At 38.4% G+C, this 26,567-nt stretch overlaps 1 protein-coding gene across 1 annotated transcript in view; it reads right to left on the bottom strand.

The window, feature by feature from the left end:
* LOC122791750 (SLAM family member 5-like) overlaps positions 1-26,567 on the bottom strand; it is a 128,681-nt gene that overhangs the window by 50,296 nt on the left and 51,818 nt on the right. The window lies entirely within an intron of this gene.

The raw sequence follows: 26,567 nt of genomic DNA, 5'->3' as shown, positions 1-26,567 counted from the left end.
TATGAGAGACAATGCATATGCAAATTATGTTATTAAACACTGTGACACCACTGAGAAATGTATGAAATTATTTCAGTAAGCTGTGGCAATGAGCGGTTCTGAACCCAAGTATTTTGGGGTGTACAGTGGTTTTGTTTGCACTAAACTGCTATGGGTAGCATCTGTAGCAGCTGGACAGCATGTGTTAGTGACCACCTTGGGAGTCCGTGTCTGTGATTTTGCATGTCACCTCCTTCCACACTGCAGATGGGTCTCCTCCTGGCTAACATACCATCATTTCCAAGATCAGGATATTGTTGGCCAATAATGTGGACAGAGACATCACATGTAATCAAGGGGGGATGGAGCATGAAATGCCTATCCCATTGGACTCAAATGTTTGTGCAGCATTAAGTACTTTTGTTACAGAAACATTCCAATGTTTAAGAAGGGAAACATCAGGACTATCACAAGCATAAGCTTTGTGAATCCTACACGGGTTCCTTGCCTTGATACCTTAACATGTGAAGAAACATATTTGTTTTCCACAGACAGCAAAAGAGTGACTAACACTATGCAAGCATTCTACAACATAGCCTATTTTCCTGAGATCCTGGGGGTACACTAATTACACCCACATTTCTGTCGAGGGTCACACCTACTCCCCATGGCAACATGTATATGAACTGGAAGGGCTTCCACTCCATCAATTGCCAGGTGCTGATTGCCAGGTGCTGTGCATTGCACAAGGGTATTTTATATATATATATATATATATATATATATATATATATATATATATATATATATATATGTATATAAATCTTTTTCTGGATAGAGGCTGGTCGTTTATTCTATTCTGGTGGGATTTTGTGGTTGTGTTTAGTTTTCCTATATGGCCAGTGATTTGAATATCAGCCTGCCTCATATTTTTCGTGATTCCAGTATGAATAATACACAGCATTCTTTGGACAATTATTTGATTCATTCAGAGGAACAGACTGCCTCTATTACCGTGTTTTGAGATAAATGGGAAAGTGACAGTAATCAGCTTTGTAATAATCCATTTAATGTAGTTGACTGGAAGTATACTTCTACGTTGCCACTAGAAAGTCAGGTAGTGTTGGAACAACTGGAAAAGTTAATTTTTAAAAAGATTGCTGTGTTTTTTAATGTCCAAAGCCTGCAGAGATATATTGACTTGGACATTACTCCAAGGGGGCTGCAAGCATTCAAAAGTCCCTCATCTCATTTTGATCTGAATAATGAACAGGACAAGCAGTTCAATAAGAGGTCGATAGCAGCAGCACACAGATACATGACAGAATGGATTACTATACTCGTGGAAAGAGACAGGTTGAAACAGGGAGACTTGGAGGAACAGATAGTTAACACATGTTCCAAGTTATCTTCTCTTTCCGGCCAAAATTGTAGCGACACTTTTCTAATAGATATTAAAGATAAATTAAACAATCATGAATCAGATATCGCAGAGAGAAAAAAAGTAAAATTAATAATGGATCTCCCTGATGATGAAAATGGTATGGCCTTCTACTCGAGAACCATTTGGAAGAGACAGAGGAATCATGTGAGTCTTCAACAAGAAGGAAGAACAAGCAACAGCCACGGCAGTTCATTTTCAGTGTCAAAGGGCCAGGTTACTTTATTTGAAGGGGAAATCAGAGAGTATGAAGGCTATCCTCCACTTCCAGTGGCACAAAATACAGAGGAATTTAACGAGTGGTGCACAGAGTTCCCAAGGAGGTTTCCAAGGTAGGAAACAGCAACAGGAACAAGGAACTTGGATCCAGAACGACTTTCAGCCTTTTCAACACTCCAAAAGAAGTAAATGGCAACTGTTTCCCTCATAGACTGATGGAGGGGGTGGTTTTATCCTATGAGGATTCTACTGTATTAAATTGTGGGTTAACGTTTGAACCGTTTGCCGTGTTTATATAATATTAAGTGTGATATTTTTAAATCAGTTACATTTAAAGTATTTCTTTTTTAGTAATTCTGCTTGTCAGCATGATGTCCATGTTAGAGGTGATGAACAGAGTGAAAGTGATGTTAGTAATTTAAGTTTTTAATCATGTCACTCAGATGTAGATACTAATGCTTATTGTTTGCTAGACACCAGTCACATTGAGTCTAAGAGTACCTTTATGCATCATTTTTCTAAAGAAGGGCTTAGACAGTTTTCTTCTATGTTATATTTTGCTGTGGATAAGGAATTTAAAGTATTTCATCAACAAATAAGAGACTTAAGATATAATTTAAGCAAAAGGGAGTGGAAAGTATTGAACGTCTTAAGCGAACGGAGAGATGTGGTACTGAAACACGCTTACAAAGGAAATAAAATAGTTTTAATGCATTATGTGCAATAAACATCTGTTAAATAATGAGGTTTATTGTGTGGTGGATTCTGCTATATATACTGCAGCTTTAAAGGAATACAATGAATTAATAAATAAAGGTTTTAGGTTGGGGCATTTCTCCAAGGTAGCTGTGGAGAAAAAAATTCAGCTGAGATGGTTGCAGTATGGCATACATTTACTACTTACCTAAAATTCATAAAAATCTTTTGAACCCCCCGGGGCATCCCATAGTTGCAGACAGGAATTATTTTCTTCACAATTTTGGTATTTTTTATATTGATAACAAATGTAAACCAGCACCAAAACATGACTGTTTGCATAAAAATCCAGGAATATTGTAGCAAGACAGGTAAGCACTTTCACACATTGAATGTGCTTCTTCAGACAACAAAGCAATAAAATCAGGCACATTATATAATACATTAATTTACTATGATAAAATAATTAACCTATAAAAGCACTGTTTCAATTAATCAATAAAACATTCTCGCTCATTTAAAGAGGCCTCTGCCTTTCAAAGCCGGCTTAATAGAGGCCCTTTCATTAATGCCAGGAAACCTGTCTGCCTGCATAATAATAATCCATGACAGTTCCCTTTCCTCAGTAAAATTTCTAAAGTCACCACCCCGAGTATTAGGAGTCACCATCTCAATTACCCTAAAACCAAATATATGCTCTCGTCCACATTCAACATAATGTTTGGTAAGGGCATTGTGTACATCACCTTTATTTATACTGTTAACATGCTCTCTCATTCTTTCCAGCAAAGACCTGTTGGTCTTGCCTATGTAGAAACAATCACATGCTCTACATTTGGCTAAATAAACCAGATTTCTGCTTCTACAATCAGCAGTGACATTAAAACAAAACCTCTTATTAGTAGATGGATAAACAAATTCCATATACGGATCTATAAAAGTGCAAAAATTGTATCTTGAGCAGCAACGCATCTGAGGTCTGCTCACAAATTCTCCGTTTTCTTGTGTGGAATTTTTGTAACACAACTGTCTCTTCAGAGACTTTTTGTTTTTAAAATTAAACCTAGGGTATTCACCTACAATAGAGCGAATATCTTGGTCTAAATGTAAAATGGACCAATTGTTCTTAATTCCTATAATGTCACTGACATCACTAGTATAATAAAGAGACATAGGTAGTGTCTCCTTCTTCATGGGGGTGCTTCCAATCTCATTAAATGAGTCCACTCTATGTGTAAAAAAGGGTCTACCCCTTCTCCTCCTATTTTCATGTGTAAAACGAACTCCGTCAGCTACCTCCTTCCTCTTATAACCCCTATCAATTAATTCCTGTTGAAAACAATTAATGTCTGCCTCATACCTTCATTATTTAGTCTTGACAAATGCATACATTGCCCTTTGGCAACATTCTCGAAGACATGACCCGCATGCATACTGTTACGTTGTAATAGTGTGTTCTTTCTGCAGCTTTTTCTGTTTAAAGTGGTGGTCAAATGTTCCAGAGAATGAACAAAAACCTTTACATCTAAATAATCTATTTCTGTCACTGAAATCATAAACGTGAATGAAAGAAATGGCACAGTGTTGTTTAAATAAGATATAAAATCAAAGAGTTGTGCCTCCTTCCCCCTCCAAACCAAAAAAAGGTCATCCACAAACCTTCTATACAGTACAATGCTCGGTGAAAACCCACAGTCAAAAATGTGTTTCTCCTCCCATGCAACCATAACAATGTTGGCATGGCTATTGGCACAACTAGTGCCCATAGCTACGTCGACCTTCTGCAAGAAAAGATGTTGATTGAACATAAAATATTATTTTCTAAGATCATTTCTAAAAATAGACGTACAAGGTCAATAGTTATCACATCATAACCACTTTTAGTTGTTAAAAATGTCTTCAACATTGTAATACCATCCACATGCGGAATGCATGTGAAAAGAGATACAACATCCAAGGTAACCAAGAAATAACTCCCTTCAAATTACAAACCATTCATGGCCTCATATAAATCGCCCACAAACTGCTGTGTATCCCTCAAAACTTGCATCTGTGCATTGAGAACAGGTCTTAACTTTTTCTCTATAAAAACAGTGACTGGCTCAGTAGTCCAGCCTCTGCCAGACACTATAGGTCTGAATGGGGGTCTCTCTTTGCATTTATGAATTTTGAGCAGTCCTTGAAACACAGGGACTACAAGATGTTCCGCTGTTAAATAATCAAATAATTCTTTAGAAATTAAACCACTCTGTAAACAGTCAGTCAAACTTGAATGAATTCTGTCGCACACTAAACTGACATCTTCAAAACTAATTTCATTATAAACCTCAGTGTCATTCAGCATTCCCATCATACTACTATCATAAAAGTCAATATCCATTACAACAATGGACCCTCCTTTGTCTGCAGACTTTATGGTTAGCTTTGTGTCCCTTTGTAATTCCAACAACACTTGCCGCTGGTCAGCATTTAAATTACCAAACATCTTTCTCAAATCTCTATTATTATAGGCGGCCATTAAATCATATTCACATTTTTTAGAAAACATTTCAAGTACAGGATTTAACAAAGGTTGAAAAACACTGGGTCTCCTAAACGAGACACCCTCAGTAGTATAATTCGTGTCTGCATACATTACTTTAAGCATAACATTTCTAACACACTTTTTAATGTCTATAATAGTGTCACTTGGGCAAGAGCCCTGAGCTGGAATAAATGATAGACCATGCTCCAGTAAAGATATTTGTGCTACAGTCAACTTTTTTTTTAAAATATTATATATTACTGAACCACATGGTCCCTCCACATAGTTTTTAAAGTCTGAGATCTGTCATCTTCCATCAGCTGCTGCCGCTTCCTCCTTTGGCTCTGTGAATGTGAATAATGCGATTTCTCCCTCTGTCGAATAGGAAGAGGTAAAGAGAGTGTCTCCATAGAACCGGTCACATTTGTAGACTTAGGCTGTACATCTACCGGCTTAGAAAGCAAAGCCAGATTTAAAGGGGAACTAGCTGACGTACTGGCAGTATTAGCAGAATCCATATTATTACTACTATCAGAATTGTGGTTCACATTACGATTATTAACAGAAGAAGTCTTAAATACAGCAGTGTTCTTATCTTTCTGGGCAACATTATTATTCTCTACCACATTAGTGGCCATACTTCCTCGACCAGGTAAAAACATTGCCCCTAGAAAAGTCAGTAGTGTCTCTTACTAATTTCTTCATTTTATGAGCTCTCAGTCTTTGCTCATAGGAGGACACATTGTCAATAACTCTGTCCATTTTCACTAAAAATTCTTCTTTATACAGTTCAAGCATTTCACTATATATTTTATCGACAGAATTAGTCAGTTCTTTCTCCAAAGGTTTAAAATGTTCTATTAATAGACATATGTAATTAAAACTAAATTCTAAGTTCATTTGCTGCCACTTATTTAGTAAGTCAGGTTGAGTTGCTCCATATGTCGGCATGACTAAAACTCATAGTCCACGAGGTATAACCTTATGGATTAGGCATGCCTCTAGGTGCAAGTGTTGCCTCTTTATTATACTAGTGATGTCAGTGATATTATAGGAATTATTAAGAACCATTTGTCTATTTTACATTTAGACCAAGATATTTGCACTATTGTAAGTAAATACCCTAGGTTTAGTTTTAAAAACAAAAAGTTTCTGAAGAGACAGTTGTGTTACAAAAATTCCACAGAGGAGAACGGAGAATCAGTGAGCAGACCTCGGATGCATTGCTGCTAGAGATGCAATTTTTGCAAGTTTATAGATCCATATGTGGATTTTGTTCATCCATCTACTAATAAGAGGTTTTGTTTTAATGTCACTACTGATTGTAGAAGCAGAAATCTGGTTTATTTAGCCAAGTGTAGAGCATGTGATTGTTTCTACATAGGCAAGAACAACAGGTCTTTGCTGGAAAGAATGAGAGAGCATGTTAACAGTATAAATAAAGGTGATGTAGACAATGCTCTTGCCAAGCATTATGTTGAATGTGGACGAGAGCATATATTTGGTTTTAGGGTAATTGAGATGGTGACTCCTAATACTTGGGGTGGTGACTTTAGAAATTTTACTGAGGAAAGGGAACTGTCATGGATTATTATTATGCAGGCAGACAGGTTTCCTGGCATTAATGAAAGGGCCACTATTAAGCCGGCTTTGAAAGCCAGAGGCCTCTTAAAATGAGTGAGAATGTTTTATTACTTAATTGAAACAGTGCTTTTATAGGTTAATTATTTTATCATAGTAAATGAATGTATTATATAAGGTGCCTGATTTTATTTTTTTGTTGTCTGAAGAAGCACATTCAATGTGTGAAAGCGCTTACCTGTCTTGCTACAATGAACCTGGATTTTTATGCAAACAGTCGTGTTTTGGTGCTGGTTTACATTTGTTATTTGTATTTTCTGGCTAACTAGCACCAGTTATTCCAGTGGGTCCATTTGTTTGCTACTATTTATTTTTTTATATTCTTACTTATTACCCAAGGTTATATGTTTGTTTTCATGTGTAAAATATGTTTTTGATTTTTTAGATAAAATTAATAGTGTCCAGTGGTCAAAAAATATGTTCTGGGTTACACTGGATGTCAAGAGCTTGTATACCAGTATTAGTCACAGTTTTGGTATGGAGGCATTACGTTTTTTCTTGGGAAATAGCCCCATGGCTGAATATATTATGGAATTGGTATACTTCTGGCTAAATAATAATTATTTTGAATTTAATGGACTATTATGCCATCAAAAACAAGGGCCAGCAACGGGGGCAGCTTTTGCCTCAATGTATGCAAATTTATGTATGGGTCTGTTTGAAAAAAATAAATAAATAAATAAATAAATATATATATATATATATATATATATATATATATATATATATATATATATATATATATACCAAACAGAGTTTTATTAATGGAATGTTGTCAAATATTACAGATTTATAGATTATCTAATATTTTTATGTGAAGGGGGCAGTGAGTGTGTGGATAATTTTGAGTTTGCTTTACAACATAGATTTAACCTACAATTTGATGGGTTAAAAGTGAATAGCATAGTGCCTTTTTCTGATGTGGTGGTTGATATAAGTAGTGGCAATGGGCTCAGGACCACTGTACACAGAAAATTCCAGGAAGGCACTCAATATCTACAAGCCCACAGCTGTCATCCCCCTCATGTTCTACAGGCATTGCCTTTGACTTTGTAATAATGAAGTAGACGTTATGAGAGAAAAGGACAGAACCCTGAAGATGTTTATAGATAGAGGTTACCATGAGGGTATGTTGCAAGAACATCTTAATATCTTGGAGAAGGGACCCAGGAAAAGATATACAGGACAAATTTTGAATAACAGAAGGATGTCCAGTGATATGCCAAGAATATATTTTGTTACCACATACAGTGTCATTAGTTCAAAATCTATGGACCTGGTTAAGTTTTACTGGGGCTATTTAGAATCACTTAGAGATTTTTCAGAATGGTGATGTGTGGCACTGATGATATCATACAAAAGCGGGAAAAGTATTAGAGATTTTTTGGTCCATGCTAGATCTGTTGCCCCTGTGGATAATATTTCTGGTGTGGAATATTCTAAAGGTGCAAAAAGCTGTGGAAAGTGTAAAGGTTGCAAACATATAGTAAGCAATTTTTCAAAAATTAATGGCATTAGATTTGAAGTAAGGGGGATGTTTAATTGTGAGACTTAGGCCATTATATATGCCCTTAGATGCCCCTGTTATAGGTTTTACACAGGGAAACTAAGAGACCTTTTAAGGTCAGACTTTTAGAACATATGCGTGATATTGACAGGAAAGTTGTATAGCAGAACATTTTAAGTATTTTCATGGGGGTAAAGTAGAAGGTCTACAAGCTACTATATGAGAACACATTAAAAATGACCAATATGATAGTGTCCAGATAAAAAATGACCAATATGATAGTGTCCAGATAAAAAATAAATTGTTACATAAGGAATCTATATATATATTTTAAAATACAACACACTAGTTCCTTAAGGGCTACATCTAGAGTGTAATTAGAGGTTTCTAATTTAACATCTACCTATTAGGTTAACGACATGATCAAGAATTAAGGACTGATAAAATATATATTTTTTATTTCCAGTCCCTTAAATTTTGTATATGTGTTTTTATGACTACTCTGGGTAAGCGTACAGTGACATAACACACAAAGTGAGGAACCCAGTTCGGAACTTATAATATTAGGCAGTGGTAACATTTATGCACTTTCAGCATTGTTATTCTCTTGCCTATTTTTATAGTTTTGGATGGCAGAGAAAAGATTTAATTTTTAAATTCTTAACTTTAACTTTTTCTATTTCTCTTTTTAATTTTATATATAAAAATACACTTTAGTACCTTTAGTCCTTTTGCGATGAGCCGGCACTGAGCAAGCACATGTATTGTTATTTTACATTACAGTGCAATTCTTGCCATAATAAATCTGAGGATATTCTGACACTTTTTATCTAGTTGGCTGCGATGTGTCAGTGGACTTGTAATGAGATTTGTTTGAACTACTGGGTTGGTAGGTTAATGCTGTTTAATGATAAACTTTATAAATGTTAATCTTTTGCAGTTTTGCTTTTGGTTAGACTACAGCATTAGTCTGAAATTCTTGCCAATTTACTTCGGAAAGCATTTTACAGTTAACTGATGTTTTTTCACATGTTGTTTCTTTAAAAGAACCTGGAAGTGACGTCTTTGAATGACATCATTCTATTTTAAAAAGTTTGAATTTTTGGTGCTAAACTTGTATAAACTCTGAAGAAGCTTCTGTATCATAGTAGCGAAAATGCTTGTTGTGCTTTTACAATAAACTTGCGTTAAGTGGATTTGTCTCTGCCTTGGACCCCTGTGAGTTTGGATCACCTGTTGGCTTTCATAGCATCTTTTAGGTTTCTAATTTAGATTAAATGTATTTAATTATTTAATCACTTATTATGTGATTATTTTAGGTGTATTTAAGGCAGGTGATTGTTTTAAGTGTTTGTAATCCTTGAAGGCTGTGAAGCCGAGACGTTAGAGAAAATAAATCTTTTTCTGGATACTGGCTAGTCATTTATTCTATTATATATAATGCGCTTATGCACATCCAGACAGTTCCCATGATTCTCATATCTGGCACATGTGACCTTCAACAGCATTTCACACAGGCTTACTTTCCACAGGATTGTCTAATATCTAGGTACACATCTTACCACCCACAGAGCTCACCATAGTCTGGCTCCATGTATATACATAGCAGACCAGTCGTAATGGTGCCCACTGTTCTGTGTTGCAGGTGATACTAGACATGACTTGGAACTGTGGCTGTGGCCCTGAGACCATGATGAAGACAGCCTATAAAACCACACTGCTGCAGACATGTAATGTTATCCAAGGCGTCTTGGACACATCTGATGGATAGTGCACTGCAATTATGCTCCGAACACCTGTGGGAAGGTATTTGTTGTCCATACCATCCTAGTCAACATGGTGCTTAAAAAGAAGTTCCAAAATGGGTACATCACAGCACTGCCTGACATACCTGTGGCAGTAGCACAGGGGGAGCTGGGGGAGTCATCAGAGGAACCGGCTGTGGTAATAATACATGTGAGGTAGACAAGGGAGCAATATGGCATGGTACTGGCACAGAGGCAGTGTCTGCACCAAAACTCTGGGCTGTAGAAAGGCAACCACAGAATAAAACTGATGCAACAATAACACAACCAGGCTTTACATAACAGTGCATTGACTGGTCTGGCTGTATATCAGTCCAAACAACGTCCTATGCACGGGGGAATACACGGCCAAACCAAATGCTCCATAGACAAAAAATGGCCAGCAAAAAGCAGACACGGATGCTAAAATAAATGAGAAATCCTTTATTTTCAAAAATAAACAGACCGGTTTCGGCAGGAATTGCCTTCTTCAGTGTAGGACAGACATATGATTGCCCTGATATTAATGTTTTAATATATACATGAAGTGATCCAATGAGCAAACAGAGTATCCAAAAATCATAAATATTAATGTCGTCTGCATAAAAGCCAAAAAACCCAAAATATGCCGTAATGCCATATAGTGTTCACAAAGCCTGGAAACCAAATGAATACAGCAGATCACTGCAATATGAACAGTCATAGCATTTAGGCTAACAAAAAACATAATAATGACAATAATTGAAAATGGAAAGAAGAAATTGAGTGGGTAAATATTGGTATAAAAAGATAAGAGATAATAACCCTGATAAATATTGTAAAAGGTATTACTAACCAGGTAGTATTTGATTGTGATCAATATCAATCTATCAAAATATGTATTGGAAAAGTAATAAAACCAAAAATGTGGCTGGCAAATGTTTAATGTATCAACAAGGGGCAATAAACAGTGATAAGTCCCCCTATTCTTAAAGAGAATATTCATACTAGTAGTTATTAGGGCTGCTGATATTCATATCATATGAATTAAAAACCATGTTGACATGAACTCCATCAAAAATAAGCCCACTGCAAAAGAACCACTGCCAATGATTGTATAGTGGACGTTACGTATAGAATGGATGTAAAGCTAAATGCCACAACGGGATCCCAATATGTAAAATTGCTGGTGATATGTGCCAAAACCTCTGAATGAGACGTGAAAAATAGAAATGATCCCTAGAGATGGTCATTAAGGCCAGGCGGAAAAAGACCCCCTAGAGTAACAATCCAGTATTTCTCTTTGTGATTCAGAATACCATGCCAACCCTGTTTATTACTACGATCACCCATGATACGATCAATAACCATAAAGGTGAATTTGGCTTGTTGATGTTTGAGAGTATGTTGGAACAAAGCATTGGTCGTTTTCTGGTTTCTAATGTCACTTCGATGTTCATTAATTCTAGATCTGAGCGGCCTGGAGGTTTGGCCAACATAAAAAGCCCCACATTGGCAAGTGGCAAGATACACCACCCAATCACTGCCACAATTACCAAAGATTTTGATGTTGAACACTTGACTGGTATTACGACTCGAAAAGTCCTTTGATTTATTCATCTGTTGGCATGATCCACAGTGACCACAGGGAAAAGAACCTAGTAATTCCTGTCCATGTAACGTAAATTGCTTATGAATGGCCCCCCCCCACTGCCTATATGTTTGTAATGGGACAAATACGAACCCAATGTTTTGCCTCTTTTATAAGCAAAGCGGCATTGTTGCCCCAATAGTGGTCTCAGCTGATCATTAGCAAGCAAGATATTCCAATATTTGTTGATAATGTCCCTGATCATATTGACGTTTCTACCAAAGGTAGTAATAAATTGAAGAGGGGCCCCAGAGCTGTTGTCCTGCTCAGTTTTGTATTCCAATAACTGATCCCTATTGATCTGGTTGACCCGACATCTTGCTAAAGAATACATCCTTGTTGGCATATCCCCTATGGGTAAATCTTTGACAAAAATCAATGCTGGCCAAGTTGTATTCCGCCTGGTTTGAACTAAGGCGCTTGATGCGCATGAATTGTGATACAGGAATACTCCTAATGGTATGGCGTGGATGCATACTGGTGGCATGTAACAGGGTGTTATATTGTGGGTATTTACGGAAAACCTTGGTGGATAAAGTGAAGTCCTGATTTATAGAGACTGTAACATCCAAGAAGTTAATGGTCTCCCGATCATAGGATAAAGAAAATTCCAGTCCCCATACATTACCATTGAGGTACTCCATGAATTCATGTAAATAACCCAGATCAGCAAGCCATACTAACCAGCAGTCATCAAGATAACGACGCCAGATGTCCATTTCAACCTGGTATATATTATGTGAGGTGTCATAGATCATGTACTCTTCAAAATAAGCCATGAAGAGATCAGCATAAAATGGAGCGAAAGATGCTCCCATGGCTGTGCCTTGCAGTTGCCAGTAACACTGGCCTTGAAAGTAAAAAACATTTTTATTGAGTACATGTTCTGACAGGCAGATCAATAGGGTATTGAATCCCGGTGTGTAAAGGTTAGCCCTGTTCAACCAATATTGGAGAGATTGTAAGCTGGCCCAATGTGAAATACTGGTGTATAAAGCCTTGACATCCAATGTGCACATCAACCACCCTGGTTCCAACTGGGTTTCCTGAATAATCTGTAAAAATTGGGTTGTGTCCTGTAACCTAGCCCTGACCAAGCCCAACAATGGTTTGAGGTATTTGGTGAGAAAAGCTGATAGAGGTTCCGTCAATGATCCTAACCCAGACACAATGGGTCTGCCAGGAGGTTTGGTTAATGATTTATGGATTTTAGGCAATAAATATAGAATCTGTTTACGAGGTTCTGCCACAGTTAGACAGGATGAACATTTTTTGGTAATGATCCCTTCCTCACAAGCAAGATTTAGGAAAGAATCAATTTCATGTTTGAAATTTGGAGTTGGATCTATGGGCATGTGCATGTAGCAAGTCTTATCTGATAGTTGTAACAGTCCTTCCTGTATATAGTCATCCAAATTTAATATAACTACAGCTCCTCCCTTATCAGCAGGGAGAACCGCTATATCTTTATTGTTACGTAGTTGATCCAATGCCATCTTGTCCTGTTCTGTGAGATTATTTTGTAATATAGTGTGACCATAATTTTCAAAATGGAGGTCCCTGCATACAGATTCCATAAAGATCGAAACATATTTATTCATAGGTGGTTGAAACCCAGATCTACCAAACCTAAAGTCATCCGATCTTTGAGAGTGATCATGAGCAAAAAATAGTTTCAAATTGAGGTTGCGACAAAAAACCTGAAGATCATTAATAATATGGTATTCATTAGAGAAAAAAGCAGGTATGTAGTTGAGGCCCCTATTCAGTAAAGCTGTTTGTTCTTCCGATAACTGAGTCCTGGAAAGGTTCAGAACATTTTGATTAGATCCCTGATCTAGACTTAGGTCAGAAAATTGTTTATCAAACCCTGCAGGGAAATGTCCGGTGGTTCTTTTCTTGTGCCTTCTGCCCCCCCCCCGGTGCCCTGTGCCACGTCTAAAGGGATGTTCTTATTACTTTTCTTTCTGTATGGTGATCCCCTGTCAGAGACACCTTCACTATCTGTAAAGGATGATTCATCCCCTAATGTACTATTGTAAGAGCTATCCCTGTTCTTAAGGATAGATCTAGGTCTCTTTTTGGTGTGATTGGGCCCTGACCCTGCTTGGTTAGTTTCAGCAAATCTCACAGATCGATTAAACTCAAATGGTCGACCCCTTTTATAATCAGAAAAATCTCTGTGAAATTTTTTGATTTTACGTTCCTTAACAATTTTCTCATGTTCGGTCAGTTCCTTGGATAGTTTTTTAATGTTGTCTTGGTATTTGGGGGAAGATTCAAATTTATTAACATCAGAACATAGTGTCTTGATCTCCTGAATATTAGTATCGACAATCCTTTTGTAATATTGTAATAATGTATTCACAAATAGCATGGACCCCGCCTGTAACGCTTCTTTTCAGTCTTGATTTAACTTGTCATCTGGTCTCCCTACCAAGGGTTGGAGGCGTATTCTAAGCCCCCTAGGAGCCATATTTTGGGAAGAATAGGCTCTAAATAATTAAAGATGCCAAATGTTAGATCTTAATGTTTTGAACCCCTTGGTCAGGGAGTGAAAAAACATATCACAATCCACAGATATGGATTGTTCAGTGGTGTCCGGATTATTGCCTGGTGGGGTGTTGATCCCAAATACACCTATATCCTCCCTATCGGCACATAATCCGGATAATATACTGTCCAAGTCCATGCTGTGAATGAGTAACCGAAACAGTAAACCAAACCAACTATGAAAAAAAGTATTTAAAGTGTAATGAATGGGGACCCTAGTCGCACCAAAAAGGAGATATTTTCCAGATACAAAAGATCCCAATATGTGGCACCAAGACAAACGATATGAGCAGAAAGCACAAGAAGACCACAGGACCTAGTGTCTGACACTCAAAAAATCATATACAAGGAAGTTGATGGTAAATACAATTGGGTTATGTATAAACCAATGTTGTGAGAAATGATTGGTACTCAGAAATCAATCAAAATATTAATGCCCTATCAATAGTTATATGTACTCTGATAATCCAATAAACCAAAAAGAAAAAAGAAGCTTTCTACAAAAGATAGAATGATTGTGCATGTGGGACCATTTATTTAGTAGAACAAATCAGTGGATGTAGATCTAGGGGGCACCATATTCACTGTTACATTGTTTATGATATTTAAACATTCTTATAATAATGTATGAAAAAATATTGTTCCTTATACATAACCAGCAATACTAGAAACTAGTATATAAGAAATGTTTCTGTTGTAATAAATATTATGTCCCAAATCAAAGGTGAGAAATATGTCCTTAGTTTTTTTCAAAGACAATACCAATAGTGCATGTATAATAAAACATCATAAATATCAATTACATCCGCAATGTAACTGATAAGCAAAAAGGAATAGTGTGAAAGATATGATACAACTCAGACTAGTTAAACTGTTTTACAAAAAAGACCAGAATATAATCAATATATAAGGAAAAACCAGCAGCTCCAAGAATAGTAATTTGAACCCTCAGTAGCTAGAAATATATGCTGGGTTCCAGTATAACACCATATAGTATTGTAAGGACAAACCCAATACCAGGTGATATATAGAGTACAATGCTTGTAAGGCAGGGACTAAATTTGTCCTGTGATGCTGTTACCCCAAGCTTTAGAGTAATAGTGATCCAGGAATTAGACTTGTAAGGCCAAAAACCAATTAAAATAGGTTTAATGCACTGTAGCCTATGATTTCAAGAAAATGTGTGCCATCAGAAGATGGTGTGTTCCCAAAGTTAAGCAAATAGTATGCCCTTAGTAATGGAGTATAATCCTAACTAGTAAAGCCTAATCCACAATAAACTCAAGACTTATTATCACTTAGATAATGCTGTGTTTAAAATGACCTGAAGAAATCACAATAAACATAATCTGAGGTCATGGTGTGTTAATTCTGTGAATATCACAAGGCCTAAGCTATCCGTTGGTAAATATAAGCAAATTATGACGTTTTCATCACCTCAAAATCAACTACTGTGATGTGATGATCATAAGCCTAGGGATTGTAATCTCCATAATTGACCATTATAATATCTAATGTTGGCAATACTGATGGCTAATATATGGCACCATAGAACCAATAAAAGATGTCTACCATCACAGGTTTAGAATCTTGTCAAAAATCAGCACATAATGTTCCCCTAATGTGAAAAAGTCGCAAGGACTAATGATATCTTAATTCACAATACAATAAGAGCTTGCTGTCCCTGAAATTAGTAAATACTAGAACATTAATAGTGGGATGACCTAAAAAATATAAAGACATAAGTCCAGTAAAGTTATGCACATATAAAAGCAAAAAATAGTCAAAAGACAAAAGTATTAAGTTAGTATAACAGGTGTCGCTAAGCCCAAAGCATCGATTCGTAATGCATGTAAAACATAGAGACATCTATACCTCTATACCACGTCCCATGAGTTGTCCAACAAAAATAAGTATATAGAATAAGTTTGGGCTACACCAAAATAGTCAACTCGATGTCATAGAAAGGAATCTGAGACACAAACTATGTCCCAAACAGAGCGTTCTTCCTGTTTATCGATCCGTCGCCCTGATAAATCACAGATCTCAAGCGTGAACCCTCCGAAATATAATATATCCCTCAATGGATATTCCACTCGTAGTGACCAGTTGGTGTCTACAGACGAAAGATAGGTGGTCGTTGATATACTAGAATAATATGCCCACTACTGCTCATACAGACAAAACGTTGTAAGCACTAGTTAATAAAAAAGAGTCACAATCCACTGTTATAAATTGCAGATATTGAATGTCCTGATCCCGTTCATTGGTGAAGAAATAGAGGATAAAACTATCCCCCATAAAAATGTGGAGCTGTTTGTCAAATACACGCTTAGAAACCAGCACAAGTAAGGCCCAATGTCTCATCCTCTAGAGTTGCCATGAAACAAAAACGCGACTGAGAGAGTTTTTGAATCCGATTATGTAGTCCCAAGGTCAAACAAATACAAAAAATAAAGTCAAAAGTGCTTACATTAATAAGGAACCAAAGTCTGATCTGAAAATTATGCCAACAAACCCACTCGTGTACGCCAATGCGATACCAAACTCCAGGAACAGAAATTCACTTAGCGACTGGCATAAACCGCCAATTCCAATGACAGGAACAAAAAATGTCTGAAAACGTAAAGACCCCAAAGCCAACCAAAGGCTCTGCAAGTAAAAGATTACAAAAAGAAAAAATGATATTCTCTATCTTAGAGAGAGAAGGATCCACATCCACTGCTTGGTCCCACAGCACAGTCACTTCAGACTAGTCCAAACAACGTCCTATGCACGGGGGAATGCACGGCCAAACCAAATGCTCCATAGACAAAAAATGGCCAGCAAAAAGCAGACACGGATGCTAAAATAAATGAGAAATCCTTTATTTTCAAAAATAAACAGACCGGTTTCAGCAGGAATTGCCTTCTTCAGTGTAGGACAGACATATGATTGCCCTGATATTAATGTTTTAATATATACATGAAGTGATCCAATAAGCAAACAGAGTATCCAAAAATCATAAATATTAATGTCATCTGCATAAAAGCCAAAAAACCCAAAATATGCCGTAATGCCATATAGTATTCACAAAGCCTGGAAACCAAATGAATACAGCAGATCACTGCAATATGAACAGTCATAGCATTTAGGCTAACAAAAAACATAATAATGACAATAATTGAAAATGGAAAGAAGAAATTGAGTGGGTAAATATTGGTATAAAAAGATAAGAGATAACAACCCTGATAAATATTGTAAAAGGTATTACTAACCAGGTAGTATTTGATTGTGATCAATATCAATCTATCAAAATATGTATTGGAAAAGTAATAAAACCAAAAATGTGGCTGGCAAATGTTTAATGTATCAACAAGGGGCAATAAACAGTGATAAGTCCCCCTATTCTTAAAGAGAATATTCATACTAGTAGTTATTAGGGCTGCTGATATTCATATCATATGAATTAAAAACCATGTTAACATGAACTCCATCAAAAATAAGCCCACTGCAAAAGAACCACTGATAATGATTGTATAGTGGACGTTACGTATAGAATGGATGTAAAGCTAAATGCCACAACGGGATCCCAATATGTAAAATTGCTGGTAATATGTGCCAAAACTTCTGAATGAGACGTGAAAACTAGAAATGATCCCTAGAGATGGTCATTAAGGCCAGGCGGAAAAAGACCCCCTAGAGTAACAATCCAGTATTTCTCTTTGTGATTCAGAATACCATGCCAACCCTGTTTATTACTACGATCACCCATGATACGATCAATAACCATAAAGGTGAATTTGGCTTGTTGATGTTTGAGAGTATGTTGGAACAAAGCATTGGTCGTTTTCTGGTTTCTAATGTCACTTCGATGTTCATTAATTCTAGATCTGAGCGGCCTGGAGGTATATCAGGGGAGCTGTTTATGGCGGTTCCCTAGTTTGTGAATTCATACAATAAATCAAGGAACATTTGGAGGTCTTCTGACTTTACTTTTCGCTTGAGACAAATTTTCAATTCAGGTCAATAGAGGTTGGTTTGGCTGTGAGCATCTCCTGGGAAGACTGGAACTCGCATCCAGTACATTATCAACAAACATTGGAATATCTTGCTTGCTAATGATCAGCTGAGACCACTATTGGGGCAACAATGCCACTTTGCTTATAAAAGAGGCAAAACATTGGGTTCGTATTTGTCTCATTAGAAACATATAGGCAGTGGGGGGGCCATTCATAAGCAATTTATGTTACATGGATAGGAATTACTAGGTTCTTTTCCCTGTGGTCACTGTGGATCACGCCAACAGATGAATAAATCAAAGGACTTTTCGAGTCGTAATACCAGTCAAGTGTTCAACATCAAAATCTTTGGTAATTGTGGCAGTGATTGGGTGGTGTATCTTGCCACTTGCCAATGTGGGGCTTTTTATGTTGGCCAAACCTCCAGGCTGCTCAAATCTAGAATTAGTGAACATCGAAGTGACATTAGAAACCAGAAAATGACCAATGCTTTGTTCCAACATACTCTCAAACATCAACAAGCCAAATTCACCTTTATGGTTATTGATCGTATCATGGGTGATCGTAATAATAAACAGGGTTGGCATGGTATTCTGAATCACAAAGAGAAATACTGGATTGTTACTCTAGGGGGTATTTTTCTGCCTGGCCTTAATGACCATCTCTAGGGATCATTTCTAGTTTTCACGTCTCATTCAGAAGTTTTGGCACATATTACCAGCAATTTTACATATTAGGATCCCGTTGTGGCATTTAGCTTTACATCCATTCTATACGTAACGTCCACTATACAATCATTATCAGTGGTTCTTTTGCAGTGGGCTTATTTTTGATGGAGTTCATGTCAACATGGTTTTTAATTCATATGATATCAATATCAGCAGCCCTAATAACTACTAGTATGAATATTCTCTTTAAGAATAGGGGGACTTATCACTGTTTATTGCCCCTTGTTGATACATTAAACATTTGCCAGCCACATTTTTGGTTTTATTACTTTTCCAATACATATTTTGATAGATTGATATTGATCACAATCAAATACTACCTGGTTAGTAATACCTTTTACAATATTTATCAGGGTTGTTATCTCTTATCTTTTTATACCAATATTTACCCACTCAATTTCTTCTTTCCATTTTCAGTTATTGTCATTATTATGTTTTTTGTAAGCCTAAATGCTATGACTGTTCATATTGCAGTGATCTGCTGTATTCATTTGGTTTCCAGGCTTTGTGAACACTATATGGCATTACGGCATATTTTGGGTTTTTTGGCTTTTATGCAGATGACATTAATATTTATGATTTTTGGATACTCTGTTTGCTCATCGGATCACTTCATGTATATATTAAAACATTAATATCAGGGCAATCATATGTCTGTCCTACACTGAAGAAGGCAATTCCTGCCGAAACCGGTCTGTTTATTTTTGAAAATAAAGGATTTCTCATTTATTTTAGCATCCGTGTCTGCTTTTTGCTGGCCATTTTTTGTCTATCTGGCTGTATATCACACATTAGCATACTCACAATGGCCAGAGCAGTGGGCGGGGTACAGACATCAGCACTTGCATAGGTAGCGAGGAGCACAATGACAGGAGATAGCAACACTAACTTAAATGGATAGGTCCTTTTGATTGGTGGATGCAGTAGCCAGTAGTAGAGCTAGAAGATTGAGAAAGTCAAGGATCACATCCTACAGAGATGGGGTAGGATGTCATTGGCTGTAGTACTGGCTGTATGTATCATATAGCCCTGCAGTGTCAGGAATGAAGGTATTCTATCCAAGGGCTGATATACTACATTGGGAGTATGTGTGTGAATCCTGCTGTGGCCCCAACCATCTGGCATTCCAGTAGAATGGACATGGGTAATTGTTGCTTTTGGTAAGGCTACATAGAAGTGTGATGGTGTTGAACTTCATGATCCTGATTGGCTTGGTTGGCTGGCGTATGCTCATGGTGGAGTATGAAGAGGTGACGTGACCATGGGACTTTCCATGTCCAGAGGTAGAGACAACCATGGACAGTGTAGACAATTAAGCTATTTTAAGAATAATGTGTGTCATCTGCATAGACAAGGCAAGTACTCATGCAATGCACATCCACACCCTAGCATGGACACAGCAGCCAGTTGCCCACGTCCTCATGGATGCACCAGTGCTGCAATCTGGGTCACAAATACCCTCAACAGCATGACTCCTTCAAGTACCTATATGCCATGTCACTTTGCATACATTGCAGATTGTCTTGCAGTCCCTGTAATGGTTACACTTCCACACACAGACCATGCAGCACACTCAGCACCCTAACACAGTGTCAGTAGTGGTTGACTTTGCTTGCATCACTGAACCGACTTTTCTCTGATGCCAAGGTGAGACCTGAGACTGGTAAAGTTCTGTAGTCATGGTGGTGATGGCCACCTATATGCCTCTCCTCTCTGTTAGGTAAACACACCATGGATGCATTGCAGGCCTCTGATATCATATGTGGTGGTGACAGCTGTGTAGCAGGGGTGGACAGGATATCCACTGAACACAGGGGGTGTTGGATATTCATGCAGCCCCCCCATTGTCTTCTCAGCTTTAAGTGATGTAAGTGTGTCCTTCACTGTTTGTGATGTTGACAGTGCTACTGTCTCATCAGACTGTACCATGCACATATGCCATTATTGTTAATCACCAGTGACACACTGACATCAGGCATGTTTTGACATGTTATACTGAATGCTCTCCCAGTGGAAACTGTGAATTAGATAACAAACCTGTGGCAGTGCTGCACTGTTATTGTGTCTTCCAGTGCTAAATGGCAGACAGCTTCATACCAACTGTATACATGGCCTATGGGCTCATACGTACCTTGTTGCACAAGTTGTGCTGTTTTATTGTAACCCTTGATAACAGCTATGCATATTAACAGCTGCATGCCACTTGTCATCATTAACCCCCTGTTTCCCCATTATCGTCATGGAACCAAGGCATTGTGGCATTTGTCAGCATCTCTCTTGATTCAATGCCAGTTTCATACCTTCTTCAACAGTCATGCCTGTCTCAGGTCTTCTCTCACACAATATATCCATCTCTTTGCAGGAGGTCTTCTCTCACACAATACATCTATCTTTTTGCAGGAGGTCTTCTCTCACACAATACATCCATCTCTTTGCAGGAGGTCTTCTCTTGCACAATATATCCATCTCTTTGCAGGACATCTTCTCTCACACAATACATCCATCTCTTTGCAGGAGGTCTTCTCTTGCACAATACATCCATCTCTTTGCAGGCGGTCTTCTCTCACACAATACATCCATGTCTTTGTAGGAGGTCATCTCTCACACAATACATCCATCTCTTTGCAGGAGGTCTTCTCTCACACAATACATCCATCTCTTTGCAGGAGGTCTTCTCTCACACAAGCTGATGTTCTTTCTTTGCGATCAACTTCCAGGTCTTCAGCCCAGTTTTTGTTGAATTTAGAGCCTTTTCTGACCACTGCTTGCAGCTAATTGTGGCAACCAGTGGTGTATGCTGTAGGTCAGCTATTTCACTGGGGATGACTTTGCAGTCACTGATTCTACCCCAGTTCCCTTTGCTTACTAGGAGGAAATCTACCTGAGTTGCATGTTAGTAACATCAGAGCAGTATATGAGTAAGGACCACCACGAACCATATATAATAAAACTGTAAATTTAATAGTAACAAACAGGATGAGCACTTTTGCGTACTATCAACGTACGCTTCTTCAGATCTTAAAAACATATTCAAAACTTCACTTTATATAGGCAACCATTTTAAATGCATTAATTAATTAATTGAACAATTGCTCTATCAGGCAACCATCCATTAGCATATAACTAGCTACTATACAAATGAACTAAATTTAAAACAGCTAAAATACATAACGTAATCAGTAGCACATAAGCTGTAGTCTTAACCTTCAACTTTGTTCAACTTTTTTAAAAACTCATAATTAACAAATATTCAGAGAAATATACATGAATATATAGTCTGAGTGTTTATCTATATATATTACTAGCATATATCACTATACATTCAAAAATAAATAAACACAAATGACTGTAATTGATCTGATATCTGTACCTATAGCTATAAACACTTATTATAAATTACTGAGTGAATACTAACACTAATATACACTAACTATATTAAATACTATTATTACCTCATTTCAATCTACGAGCTTCTAAAACAGGCTTAATAGTTATAGATAGATTCAAACCAGGTTCATAGTGCGCTCGCAACTTAAAAATCCATCAAAGTTCTATATTCTCTATATAATTCATGATATTTCCCCCCCCCGCCTACTAGGCGTCACCATCTGTAACACCCTGAACTTGAATTCATGTCCCTCATTACCCATAATATGTTTGGCTAAAGCATTCTGTGGGTTAGATTTTCTAATATCATAAATATGATTACAGACTCTATCTCTGAGTCTTCTAGTTGTCATACCCACATAAAACGCTTGACATTGGACACAAGTGGCCAAACATATAAGATTGGTGCTATCACATGTAGCATGAAACCTTGGTTCAAACACTTTGCCCATAGTCGGATGTATAAAGACCTGTGAAGTAGTAATCATTGTGCACAAGTTACATTTACCACATGGAAATGTACCCATAAATCCCTCATAACCACACAACTGTCTATTGATTGATTGTCCATGATCTATACAGAGTAACCTTTTCATATTCCTACTATTACTATAGGTAAACTTTGGCGACATGCCAACTATTCTGGCTATAGAAGAATCAACTGTTAGTATAGGCCAATGTTTCCTTATAATTTTTGCTAACTCTCTGCTGTCATTAGTGTACCTCATAATAAAGGATACTCTTGAATCAATCTTGGAGCAACAACATCTTTTTAATAGTGAAACAAACTAGTAAAGAGCTTAGGGGAGCCATTAGGAAGCTCAAAGCTGAATATGAACTTAAAATTGCCATTAAAACCAAAAACATAACTACAAATCTTTCTTTAACTACATTAGTAAGTTAAAACGTAACTCCCAGGCATGTTCTGGGCAAGTCCACAACACTCCAAAACTCGGACCGAACCACAAAAGGAGGGGGGGTATCCATATTCATCAAAGATACCAACACCTCCAGGTTGGTGGCACAGCACGAAGCATCAGAGACTATCCATGTGCAACTAACAGTGGGTAAAACTGCCTTCCAGTTTATAGCCTGCTACAGACCCCCCTCCCAAACCCAGGAACCCCACTCAGCCTTCCTGAAAACACTGGAAAATATGAAGGTCTCTCCAAACACCATTATATTGGGCGACTTCAACTACCCAAACATAGACTGGGAACATTACTCTAGCTCCAACACCCTAGCCCAAAGTTTCCTAGAATTTATACACTCAAATGCTATGGAACAACTTGTTACCACTCCCACAAGAGGGGAAAACATATTGGACCTGATCATCACCAACATGGGGACTCTATGCTCCAGACAAGAAGTGTATCCCTCACTGGTAAGATCAGACCATAAACTAATCTCACTGGATATTCACATCCCGACCCTACCCCCTGCCCAGAAAACCACAGTGAAAAACTTCTCTAAAGCAAATTTCACACTCCTCAAAACCGAGGTGGAATCCTTCAAAGCCCCCAGGCCTGTGGGAAATATGTCCCAGACTGCAGAATCCTTTATAAATGCATTCTATGAACACCTTCAGGAATGCATGGATCTTGCAATCCCAAATAAAACCAAGACCCAATCCTCCAAAGGCAGACGTCCTGTCTGGTGGACCCCAGCCATAAACAAACTATACAATAGAAGCAGATCCTGCCTCTTAAACCTGGTCGACTTCTTTGACACTGTCACCAAGGCCATTGACGAAGGGAAGGTGGTCCACACAGCCTACCTGGGCCGCACAAAAGCCTTCAATACAATACCCCACTCGGGCATTATAGATAAGCTCACCAGCTTAAATATAAACCTCTATGTCACTAGATGGGTTGCAAACTGGCTCAAGGACAGAACCCACATGGTTAGAATTGCTGGAGCCATGTCAGACTCCAAACCAGTTACAAGTGGCATCCCACAAGGCTCAGTCCTGGGACCTCTCTTGTTCGGTATATATTTCTCGGAGGTACAGGCCAACATGTAAGGACTGTGGCTGACCAAGTTCGCAGATGACTGCAAACTGGGCTCCATAATCGACTCTCCAGCCGACACAAGCATCCTCCAAAAAAGCCTCATAGAAACAGACAACTGATGCCAGAGCCATGGTCTCAAGATAAACACCAAAAAGTGTATAGTCATTCCCTTTGGTAAAAACAAAGTGCCCACAAATTACCACATAGGTGGTAATCCGTTAAGTACAGAAGAAGTAATTAGGGACCTGGGGACCCAAGTTGATAGCAATCTGTCATTTGACAACCACGTGGCCAAAGTGGTTAGAAGAACATTTTATATAGCCCACCTAATCATGAAGGGATTCACATCTAGATCAGGGGGAGGTCATCGTGCCTCTTTACTCATCCCTCATCAGGCCCATAATTGAGTACAATGCCCCTTTTGGGATGTACCTTACCAGACACCTGCAGCAACTGGAAAGACCCCAAAAGTACCTCACCAAGAGGATCAAAGGGCTCAGACAGATGCCATATGCTGCCCGGTTAAAGAAACTCCAGCTCTACTCAGTGGCATACCTCCTGCTGAGAGGCGATCTGTGCCTGATGTATAAAGCCATGTCCAACCCGGAATTAATGGACATGCTGCACCTCAGAAAATCCAAATCCCATCGCGCTACGCATTCGAGAGACTTGAACCTCAGCACTGAAATAAATAGGACATGCTGGAGGGACAGATTCATAACCCAGAGGCTCCCTTCACTCTGGAATAAAATCCCAGTCCAGGTTAGGCAGAGTCCCTCATTGACTCTCTTCAAGAGGAATCTTGATGAGTGGATGGGAGATCTTAGGTTTACCCCGGGTATCACTTCTGTGTCACTGTTAGACAGAGGCACAGTATACTAACCTCAAAAAAGGGCATAGCAAAATTAATTTAAAATGGGTGGCGAAAGCCAAACACACTCTGGCTAGGCTTATAAATGCCCTAGTATGAACCTATGAACCTATAATTATAGCCCCTAGTTTGCAGTCGTCTGCAAACTTGGTCATCCATAGTCCTCCTGTGCTTGCCTGTACCTCTGAGAAGTATATGTCGAACAAGAGGGGTCCTAGGACTGAGTCCTGGGGAATGCCACTTGTAATCGGTTTAGAGTCGGACCTAGCTCCTGCAACTCTCACCATGTAGGTTCTGTCCATGAGCCAGTTGGCAACCCATCTTGTGACATAGGGGTTTATGTTCAGGCTGGTGAGCTTGTCTATAATACCAGAATGGGGAATGGTGTTGAAGGCCTTAGCGAGGTCTAGGTAGGCTGTGTGTACCACCTTTCCCTTGTCTATAGCCTTGATAACTGTCTCAAAGAAGTCCACCAGGTTTAGGAGGCATGATCTGCCCTTAACAAAGCTGAACTGGGTAGGGTCCAGTGTTTGGAGGTTCCCAATGTCTCTGTTAATGAGTTCCATGATGATGGACTCCATTGCCTTGCAGACCAAGCTAGTCAGGCTTATAGGGCGATAGTTCCCAGAGTCTGTTATGGCCGCACTTTTGTGGAGCAGAATAACCATTGCTGTGCACCACTCTATGGGTATGTAGCCTGTGGAGAGGCTGAGTTTGAACAGTGTGTTTAGGTGAGGGGTTAGTTCATCTTTGAGCTCATGTAGGACGCAGCCTGGGACACCGTACGGTCCCATTGATACTGTGTTTTTGGCTTTGGAAAGGGCTGTTTTAACCTGAGTGTCCATGATTACAGGGACTCTACATTCTTCTGGTATGGTTATGGGCCCTTTTGTGGGTGAGAGGGGGATGAAGGTTGCGCTGAGCCTGTCTGCCAGGATGTTGGCGATATCAGTCGGTTCAGTGTATTTTGTATCATTCTGCACTAACTCTGAGCAGATCTGAGCATTGCCACTTAGATTCTTGACATAGCTAAAGAATGCCTTGTGGTTAACTTTGGAGTCCTTGGCAATTTTTCTTTCAAAGCTCGCTTTGGATGATTTTATGAGGGATCGTAGTTTCTTGCTGATACTGATCAGGGATGTCTTCCCTTCTGGGATTTTACTCTTTTCTGTACTAGTTTCCTCCTTCTATTGTATTGCTTGTTTATGGAAGGAGTCCACCAGACTGGTTTCCTTTTCTTGGAGGAGTGAGTCTTGGTTTTGCTTGGGATTGCATGATCCATGCATTCTTGTAGGTGTCCATAGAATGCATTAGTAAAGGATTTTGCAACTTGGACAGCATTATCCTTCAGCATGGGGGCTTTGAAACTTTCCACCTCGGTCTTAAGTAACGCAAAGTTTGCTTTTGAAAAGTTTTTCATGGTGGTTTTCTTGTCCGGGGTGGGGGCGGAATGTGGATATCCAAAGTGATTTGTTTATGGTCAGATCTAACCAACGAGGGGTTGACCTTTGGTGTGGAACACCAGTCGCCCATGTTGGTGATGACCAGGTCCAATATGTTGTCACCTCTGGTGGGAGTGTTGACCAGTTGAACC

Source organism: Protopterus annectens, chromosome 17.part0, assembly GCF_019279795.1.
Source record: "Protopterus annectens isolate FY-2018-M chromosome 17.part0, PAN1.0, whole genome shotgun sequence".
NCBI classification, from domain to species: Eukaryota; Metazoa; Chordata; order Ceratodontiformes; family Protopteridae; genus Protopterus; species Protopterus annectens.
Note: the sequence above shows the minus strand (reverse complement) of the source record. Positions and strands in the feature narration are given on the sequence as shown.